We start from the raw sequence: 10,424 nt of genomic DNA, 5'->3' as shown, positions 1-10,424 counted from the left end.
ACCAAAGAATATAGACTAATAACATGCAAAAAGTAGACAAATTCACTTACTTCTGAAAATTGTCCTGGCTTTCTAACTATGCGACTAGTCTTTACAAATTCATCCAAGCTAGTCATTAACTTTCCTGTGGGAACAATGTTGCTATTCTGAGTGAAATTAACAGTTATCTGTTCAGAACACAACATTATACAATTCACCATTTGATAGATGAAAACTCTGACTTTCTATTGGTTATAGGTAATATATAATTAAACGTAAGAGAGAACTATCAACTAATTGTGAGAGAGGATGCGACAGGTTAATGTGGCAGGAGTGGTTTGATTTTCTCTTTGATAGCTTTGTAACAAGACAAAATTGAAGGCCATAAAAATTATGGTCTGTTTGAGAAATAGTGATTTTATAAAGAGTATTTTACATTTAACTTTGTACATTTTCGAGGGGTGATGAATATAATAGGGATGATGACATGCTAAGACAAAATATGTCACATGTGTCACACTAGTAGAAATTCAGGATTTTTTTTATATATTTCCTAGTATAATTAAAAACTTAAAACTTGTATACTATTAATATGAATATTAGCTAAGATTTTATGCTATTCCAATTGGTATAACATAAACAAAAAGTAGTATAATAAAATTTTTAATGTAAGACACTAAAACCTTGTGTAATGTGCAGTAAAGGGTACCCATGGAGATAGACTTAAAGAAATCACTTTGCTATGAAGCAAAAAAACATGTCAATGTCCTATTTAACATCTTCCACATTTGCATACATTTTCCCATTAAGACGATGTTACAACAAACAAAAAATGGTAATCTGACAGTGCCATATCTGGAGAATATGGTGGGTGGGGGAGAACTTCCCAACCCAACTCTATAATCTTGTGTTGCATCAAACATGCCACATGTGGACGTGCATTGTCGTGGAGAAGAACATCTTTCCGACTGACAAGTGAAGGGTGTTTCTGATGAAGGGCTTCATTTAAATGTTCCAGTTGCTGACTATAGATCTCTGCATTGACAGTTAGCTGTGATTTGAGGAGTTCAAAATGAATTACTCCTTTGATGTCCCACCAATTGCAAAGCATCACTTTCCGCAGATGGAGTCCAGGTTTTGGGGATCAGAAGTGGTTTTTGCCTAGGACTGAGCCATTGTTTTTGGCATTTAATATTTGCATAGAGAACCCATTTTTCACCACTGGTGACAACTCTGTCCAAAAATGGTTTCCGTGTATTACGCGCCAGAAGAAACGAAGCAACATTCACATGTTGGAAGCGATTATCATCGGAGAGTTCGTGAGGCACCCAAACACCTTCTTTACATAGTTTTCCCATATTCCATAGATGTTTACGTATTGTTTCATGAGAGACATGCAATTTCAGGACCATTTCACAAGTGTGTTAGCTTGGGTTAGACTCAACAAGCATTTTCAGAGTATCAATATAAATTCCAACAGTTTTCAAGGCTAAAGTCATCTGAATGAAATTTGCTAAACCATCATTGACACTTACAATGATATTCTTTGTGGCATTGTTTCCCTTCTTGAATTCAAACACCACTACATGCCGATTGTGTGTCTTATCGTGTGCCATCATTATAAGGAATTAAAGTATACTAAACTTTACACATTATATAATGTGACGTTTATGCAGTTCATTTAACTATTATACGTGATGTATATTTTTTGGGGGGAGGTTAATAAAAGTGTTCCAAACCCAGACATTAATTTCTTGAGGACCTAATATAATTCTCTTGTTCCTTTCCTGCATACTCTAAATCTTCAGCCTCTAAGTAACAGTAGTGATGATGAAGCTGCAGATCTTACTTTTATGAGGTATGCTAAGTTCATTGGTACTATGTAGGGTGGAAAAAACTTGATTTAAATTTTTTTTTAATATGATTGTTTGATTTTATTTATTTAAGTCAGATACCTTCTATACCTTGATTTAAACACAAGATTTTCATCTTAACTCTTTCATTACGGGCTGGGTGGAATCCACCCAGTGCATAACCACAAAAGTATCTATGATAGTAATTATACTATGATTTTTGATAATGTAAGCACATCTTTACAAAATTTTGCAGGTCACTGGTAAATATTGCAAGGTTCTCGTACACAAAATATCAGGTTTTTAAATCAAGTATTAAGATTTTTTAATTAAAGATTTTTCTTGTAAACCTTTTTCTTTCAAAATGTTGATTATCCAACGATTAAAAATACTTTAATGCATTAGAACATTTTCTAATTTTCCAAGCAAAATCTTTATATTCTCCAGATAATTATCAAATTTGTTTTTGGAAAAAACCTAAATTTCTTATTTGATATTTCACCACTGCATTGGGTTAGTTCGACTTGGCCAAGTTCATTACCTCAATAAAAATTAGGAAAAAATATAAATTGTTTTTTTTTCGTTCTTAAATGACTACAAATTATAACACAAAAAAAAATTTTTTAGTCCAAATAGCTTAAATCTCATAACATACATTTATATATATTTATTATTTTTATTATATTGACCTTCCAGCCATGCCTGGCTAAATACAGAAGTTACAATGATGGGGCGCACATGCACTCATGGTACCATATATAATAATGTATAACTGGCCTTTAGTCTTCACAAAGTGACCTGTCTTGGCTGTGATTTTGTGCACTAGTGTTTTGTAAAATACAGTGACATTTCAATTCATATACATTATATATGTATATAGATTATTGCTATTTTGAAGTTCTCAAACATATTTTTCCTAAAACAGAACAGTAAATAAAGAAGTAAAGTACACAATTAACTCTTCTAGTTACAACCTTTGTACTCGGTTGCTGCTTCATGCAGATTGCTAAGCCTTTAAAAATTTTGCACGTGGAGGATATGAAATTTTTTTTTTTGGGGGGGGGGGGTTTATACATACATTTGAATAAATAAAAAAAATCATAAATTACTATATCGATGCCATAGATCTCTACTATAATTTATCAAGCATAGTAACTAAATTGTATTTTGGTCTAAAAAAATATTAAATTTTGAGCTCACTAAAGACTTACCTCATTGTTTGAAATCGTGTGTGGAAAGAACGAAATTAGCACAATAATATGTCAAAATGGCTGAGAAAACCACAAGGGAACATTCTGAGCTTTGATTGGTTATTCATGTTATATATAGAAGTAAGCGTATATAAGGGACCTTTTCCAAAAATAGAAATGGATGGGCGGGGCCACTGTGTTTCATTCAGTACAGGAGCAATATCTTAGCAAATAGAAAAGATAGAGGTTCTTATTTTACATTCTAGCTTGCCAATATCAGTAGTTTGAGTTCCTAATTCGTACAAAACTGTAGATTTTGTATTTTGACATCACAAACATCTAATTTCAACCAGTGCTGCATTCAACACACCACGTGACACAGATAAATTGATGTTTAACTATGTTATTTAATATTTACTTTTAAATTAATAAATTAACTAATGTATAATAATGAAATATGAATTATAATCAACAATTTGATACCAAACTTATTGACATAGATTCAGAAAATAGTAGTTCAATAAAATTTTGAATGCAAGTCAAACGCAATGACATGGCCTTTGACATGTGACCCATTGCAATAGGGTTAAAAATATTCATTTTCTCTGTAAACTGCTTTATTTTCTAAGTACAGTGGCTGTTACATATTTAAGGATTAATTCTGTCATCTTTTTTCACTAGTGTTCAGTGCTTTTTAAAAGCACAATTTTGGCTGCCTTCTCAGATCTCAATCTATTCCACACTTGTGGCTTAACAAATCCGAATACAGAAAAAAGCCTTTCCATTCCAATCCTGCTGTTGAGGCAGATGCAATTAAGGGCTGGCAAACTACATTAAGTACTGCTGGACAGATTTCATTTTTTAATGATATCCACCAGTGAATTGTTTTAACATCCATAAAGACATTTTCTATAATCCATGTATTGGTTGAAACATAGTGGTTTGAGCTCTGTATTTAATAATGGTTAGAAGAAGGAATGGGACATTTTGATAGGTGCCTGCATCCCAGTTCATAACATATTAAACTTCCTCTGATGCTAACTTACTTCCTTGATATTCAGGTAATGAACTATGGTTATTGCTTATGCTTGGCAGTTGAAGAATTACTTTAACATCTGTAGGATATTCAATATTTGTTAGATCTTGAAAAGGAATTTTCCATGCTTCAACAACATCAGCAATAATACTTTGATCATGTTAAACCCTATTCATATTTGAAAGGTTTAATCATTTTTATAAAATAATCAAAGCCTTGCCTCACTCTGCAAGGCTTAAGATTATCAAGCAAGTAAAAAAATTTTTTGACAGACTAAAGTATCTCTGCAGTTCATACCATTCTATCACCCACGAGTACCCATTGACATGTTTTAACATAAATAACACATAGTAAAGAACAGGAAAGAAAAATAAAATATTAAAACTAATTATGCTTATGACTCAAAGAAGATATTTAAGACTGTTCTACAAAGGTAAGTACATATTTCCATTTCTTAATTTTAAACATTTCATTGCATTGTATGTTGAGGATAATAGCATAGTAAAGAAAATGGAAAATGAAATATAAATATTTACCTTAAAAAAACTTTTGATATTAATTTAGGAAGTTCTACAGATTATGCAATTAAAATATGAAACTTTCAGATAATAAATAGTATTTTTATACTCAAAATCCATGTCACAGGTGAACTATTCAGAGTGAGTGCAAATAACTGCATTAAATAATGAATTTTTATTAGAAATAGTAGAAAAAATCAAAATTAAATATTTTATTTTTCTGAAACTACATACTTTTTGGAAGGTTCTTGTCAAATATCAAACAATTTCACCCACTAGTTTTAGTTTGGGAACAAAATATAACAATACCAATATTAGGGCCCTACACTGACTTGGTAGTCATAGGGTTAAGCGTGATCTTGTAATCTTCCATGGAAGATTTGGCCAGTTCACTATGATACTCAGCATCACATGTGTGTTCAGAAGTGTCCACTGTATCAATAAGGTATGACTCTCATTAAGCATCAGTTATAGATGTGCAAATAATTATATCATTGGTAATATTTCTCCACCCATCTAGACTGTGTTTCCTTGAAAGATTTCTACAGGTTTAGAGCATTCTTTGCTGTACATAGTGTCAAGCAATTAATTTCCTATTTCATTTCAACTTAGCAACCTTATAACCTGGTCCCAGCTTTGATATCATTTGAGCAAACCTTGGGTATTCTACATACTGAAATGTGGTGGTGGTTGCATAAATGAGACTTACGAATTCTTCATCTAATTATCTTTTCTGCAAGTTTGATGTCTTGATTGCACGTGAATCCAAGTTTGATTGAAAGCCAGGTGAGACTTGGGTATCTGTGGATCCAAACTTTCTGTTTGAGAAATGGAAGGTTATGTTTGCAAATCAGTTTCTTCACTCTCATTAGTTAATGATGTCATCTCAATTTTTACATGCTATTAAGTGCTGCTTCATTCAAACCACAAGACCCTGTAGCTCTTTCCTGCAACCTACGAATTTAACTCTCATTCCAGTTTTATCAGTTTGTAATTCTTGATAGAATTTCCAAACAGGATTCCTTTTGCGACCAGTTGAAATGGTTGCTAAATGCTTTAGCTGTGGTGTATGAGCTCAAAACATCAATGTTACATTTAAGAATTGGTGTCAAACTGTGTTCCTGAAAGTTCATGGTGTGCAAGATAATAGGAACATGGATTTAAGTTTTTTAGTCTACAAGGTTTAAAATCATGTTGTTGTTATTTTGCATAGTGAGAAGTTTTTGATTTAAATCAAGAAATCTGATTTTTATTCTTTTATATTTAAATCATGACTTAAATCAATCCACTCTGGTACTATTTATATACTAAATGAAATGTTGTCCCTTTTGGCAACCTTAAGCAAAACTTTCCAAGTTAGAATCATAAATTTTAGCCAAATTAATCCTGCTATTGAATATTTAACTGTCTGTCTAAATGGTCTGGCTGCAACATATCCTTCAGCACCTGTTGATATTTTTGTAAAATATGTTCAGCCAAGGTGTAGATTAGGATTAACAAGTTTAATTGCTTCTTGTGGTCAAACATGTGCATTCTCTATCCATGTTTTCAAGACTGTGGCATTACAATCACACCCAAAGACTTCTGTATCTTAGGAAATGCAGCCAATGAGAAAATGCTCTGTACAAAAGAAAGCTTGTGGATACACTAAAAGACAGCATCCATAATAGATTTGATAATTCCACACTAGTTCTTGGAGTTCTGGCCACATTTGAGCCAAACAGAATTCCACAGCTTAATGAACATAGCTTAAATCAGTATGGTGAAGCAGACATTTATATATTGGCTTACAGTGGCCTTGTTGTAGGCACAAAACATGACCAACTTAAAACAAAGGGTACAATTCAAACACACACTGCTGCAGATGAATTTAATTCATCCAATGACTCTGGTGCACCTACAAACTGATTAAAATATGTACATCCCATGAGGCAGTTTATCCAGTGCTTGTATCCACTGCTGAAGTTGCCCTCACCATTCCCTTGTCAAATGCTTGACCAGAGCTTTGTGCTAGTGCCATAAAAACATGCCTAAGAAACAGGATGAAAATTTATGTCAACTGTTTATAAAAATTTCAATTAATGGGCCCTTGTTTATACTAAGGAATGCCATAACATTATAAAGAATCCACTAAGCTTTTTCTTTGTAAGAAAAAGACAATGAAACTTATAAAATTAGGCAAATCAAAGTTTACAACGACCAGTTTAAAAACAATGTTTGTGAGGTAAGTTCTGTATCAGTACAAACAGATTACAACTTTAACTCTTTCAAGACAGGTCACGGGTGAAAGGCCATGTCAGCTCATTTTTATCGACTCACATTCAAAATTTTATTGAACTACTATTTCATGAATTTATGTCAATAAGTTTAGTGTCAAACAGTAGATAATTCAAATTTTAGTACTATATATTACTCAATTTCTTAATTTAAAAGTAAATATAAAAAAACACATATAAACATCGATTTTTGTGTGTCATGTCATTTGTTCAAATTAGGAGTTTGTGAAGTCAAAATACTATGGCTATAGTTTTGTATGAATTAGAAACTCAACTTACAGATATTGACAGGCTAGAATATAAAATAACGTATTGTCATTTTTATTTGCTAAGATATTGCTCATGTAATAAATCAAACTGTGGCACCCCAGACACCTTTTTCCATTTTTGGAAATGGTCCCTTATACACACTTACTTCTATGTATGACATGACTAACCAATCAGAAGCTCAGAATGTCCCCCTAGTGGCTTTCTCAGCCATTTCTTTTTTGTAACCAATATTTCAAGGAGGTAGTTGTGTCTTTAGTCTGCTCGAAATTTCATATTTTTTTTAGACTAAAATACATCTTAGTTACTAAGCTTCATAAATTATAGTGGAATTCTATGGTATTGATGTAGTAATGTATATATATAAAAAACCTAAAAAATTATTTTCTTTCATATCCTCCATGTGCAAAATTTTTATAGGCTTAGCAACCTACATCAAGCAGCAGCCGAGTACAAAGATCATAACTAGAAGAGATAATTGTTTGCTTTACTTTATTTACTGTTCTATGTTTTAAGAAAAATAAGTTAAAGAAATTATTTCAAAATAGCAACAATCTATATACATATATAATGTATAATAATAGAAATGTGAAATATTTTACAAAATACTACACTACTAAAACACAGCCAAGACAAGTTACTTTGTAATGAGCAAAAATCAGTTTTATGTTATTTGATACAGTAACATGAGTACACGCGAGACACTTCATTGTAACTTCTGTAATGTTAGCCAGGCACGGCTAAACGGTCAATATAATAAAAATAATAAATGTTATGAGATTTACGCTATTTAATCTAAACATTTATGTCTGTGTTATAATTTGTGTTCACTCTACAATGAAAAGAGGCATAATTTGTATTTATTTCCTTATTTTTTTGGTGGTTGCAAGATTAGTCAAATCTACTGAACCTGTAAAGAGATTAATTACTGAAAATAACAGATAAAATATAAAGTTTTTTCTTAAGAAATGTTTGATAACTATCTGGACATTATAAAGATTTCACATGTGAAATTTGAAAATTTTGTATAGCATAAAAGTATTTTTGATCTTAAAATTAAAATTACTTTGCACGATAGATAGGAAACATGTGAAAAGAAAAAAAAGGCGTGAGAAAAACATTGCTTTACAAACCTTAAGACTCAATAAAAAAATCTATATTTTGCATATGAAACCATTGTAATGTTTACTGATAATCTGCCAAATTTTGTTAACATTTGCTTACTTATTTAAAAGTTATAGCATGAAAACTATAACAAGTACAAAATGGTTACAAGGTCAGTCTGAGGGACCAAGCCTGTGCTGAAAGAGTTAATGGAAGCAGCTGAAGCAACACTAGCCCTCATCCTAGAATGTGACGTCTTGACTGATTCAGAATCAGATTATGATGGTTTCCTGTCTTGATGATAGTTGTGCTGTCTTGGACAACCTCATTTTATTTATCTTTCAGCTTACTGAGACTGTTCGATTTTATTTCTCACTGTTCCAGTTAAATATAATGGTTCCCTTATCAACTTGATGATAGAGATACTGATATTTTTGATAAACTATGGTTTTGACACATCCATTTTCATTAAAAAACTGCCACTTGGTATTAATTCAGCTTTTTTTTTAGGAAAACTACCCAGTATGGAGTACTTTTAAAGAGCCATATACAAGTGTTGAAATAAAACTGTTACTTAAGAGGGATATGTTAATTTATTGGTAATTTTGAAACAATCACTACAGAAATCATCAATAATTTCATGTATAAAAATGTAACAAGATGACTGTCATTTAAGAGTTGTGTGTCACTGTCAGATAGTGAAATAATTAATATTGAGGTTAAACATTAAGTATTTCATACCTCTTGTTTCCTCCTCACAAAAAATGTAGCCAACTCATGTAAGTTTGTATTTGCTAGGGGGGGGGGGGGTCTGTTTTGTTGAATTTTAGAGTTTCTTCAAATATCAAAAGAAACTTGTCTTAGTAATGAGGTGTTTCACAAATCCAAATAGAACATATTTAGGAAGTAATAAAGATAAATGGAGCCTTAATTGCATTTACCTATTACTATTAGCTTCAAAATATACCACAAACAAATCATAGACCTTTAGCTTATCAATCGTCTGGATAATACTGTAAACTTAATTAAGAATAAAGATCACTTCATCAACTTATCTATGATGTAGGAATCTTGTACATTTCTCAAAAACAAAACAATTTTAAACTATCCCTTTTGAATAACCTTTCCAGAACCATCCTAGTAACCCTCCTCTAAACTTTTTCAAATAAGTCATAATCCTTTTTGAGTAAGGACACCAAAACTGTGCTCAATATTTAAATTTCTTAGAAAGATAAAGACTTAAGATACTTTTTAGACCTTGGTTAGGCCTAACGTTACTTCTTTTGAATTTAATTATGGCTGAAGCAAAAGTACACTTGCTTATCAATATCTAATAATTTAAACTACTTACCAGTTGTCTTACTTTTTCAATAAACCTGAAGTCCTAAAAACCAAATTATTTCGTTTCGTCTGAAAAAAACTTTCAAGTTAAAAAATGTAACTTTGTCTCTCACAGTTAAACACGAATTTCAAAATCTCTCTTCCACTAAAATGGCGGACACTCTCAACTGATTGCCAGTTGAAAGTATTCAGTGGTTGAGAGTTTCAATGATGCGCTACCTACTGTACCTACCTTTTTCAATTGAAATCATATATAATAACATTTTTATCTGATAACAAACAAGTTTTTCAAAGATACTGCCAGAATACTTCCTATAATTACTTACGTTTTAAAAAATTAGTAAAAATTAAACGAATTATCCCTTCTATAGTTGTAGAAAATACTTAAATTGATTTGAAATAGTTATTCCTCTTTCAAATATCTGTTCACATTCAAAAGATAATTGAAATATTTATACGATCTGTTAATACTCCTAAATATTTGGAATCGAAAAACCACATTATGTTTTAATTATATTAACTATAAAACGTAGAAAAAGATTTTAAACAGCTCGCCAAATAGTATTTTTGTATTCTTTTGAGTATGTGGCTTTTGATAAAATTCCGTTCCCAGTTTTTATCCATTAGTATGGTTTTGCTATCCAAACGTTTATTCTTATATGCCAAACTTGATCGCGATGTTTGAACATTATTTTTATTTTTTGTTTAATTGCCAAGGAAAGAATCTGATATTTTTTGTTTTGTTTTTATCTTCATTTTAAATTAAATATAAAGGCGTATATAAATGTTGTTGTTTTTTTTATATATTTTTAATATTTGTTTCGAATCTATCCAATTTTCCACACAAGTCATACTTTTAA

The 10,424-nt window shown here is 31.2% G+C and overlaps 1 protein-coding gene across 1 annotated transcript in view; it reads right to left on the bottom strand.

Moving 5' to 3' along the window:
* Positions 1–9,765, bottom strand: part of LOC106460516 (RNA-binding protein 25-like) — a 77,767-nt gene extending 68,002 nt beyond the window's left edge. The window contains exon 1 of the mRNA XM_013920231.2: positions 9,575–9,765. The gene's annotated coding sequence lies outside the window, so the exon portion shown is untranslated. The remainder of the gene's footprint in view (positions 1–9,574) is intronic.
* Positions 9,766–10,424: the final 659 nt, after the last annotated feature.

This window comes from Limulus polyphemus, unplaced genomic scaffold (genome assembly GCF_000517525.1).
Source record: "Limulus polyphemus unplaced genomic scaffold, Limulus_polyphemus-2.1.2 Scaffold784, whole genome shotgun sequence".
NCBI classification, from domain to species: domain Eukaryota; kingdom Metazoa; phylum Arthropoda; class Merostomata; order Xiphosura; family Limulidae; genus Limulus; species Limulus polyphemus.
The sequence above is the reverse complement of the archived record's forward strand: the minus strand, read 5'-3'. Positions and strand labels throughout refer to the sequence as shown.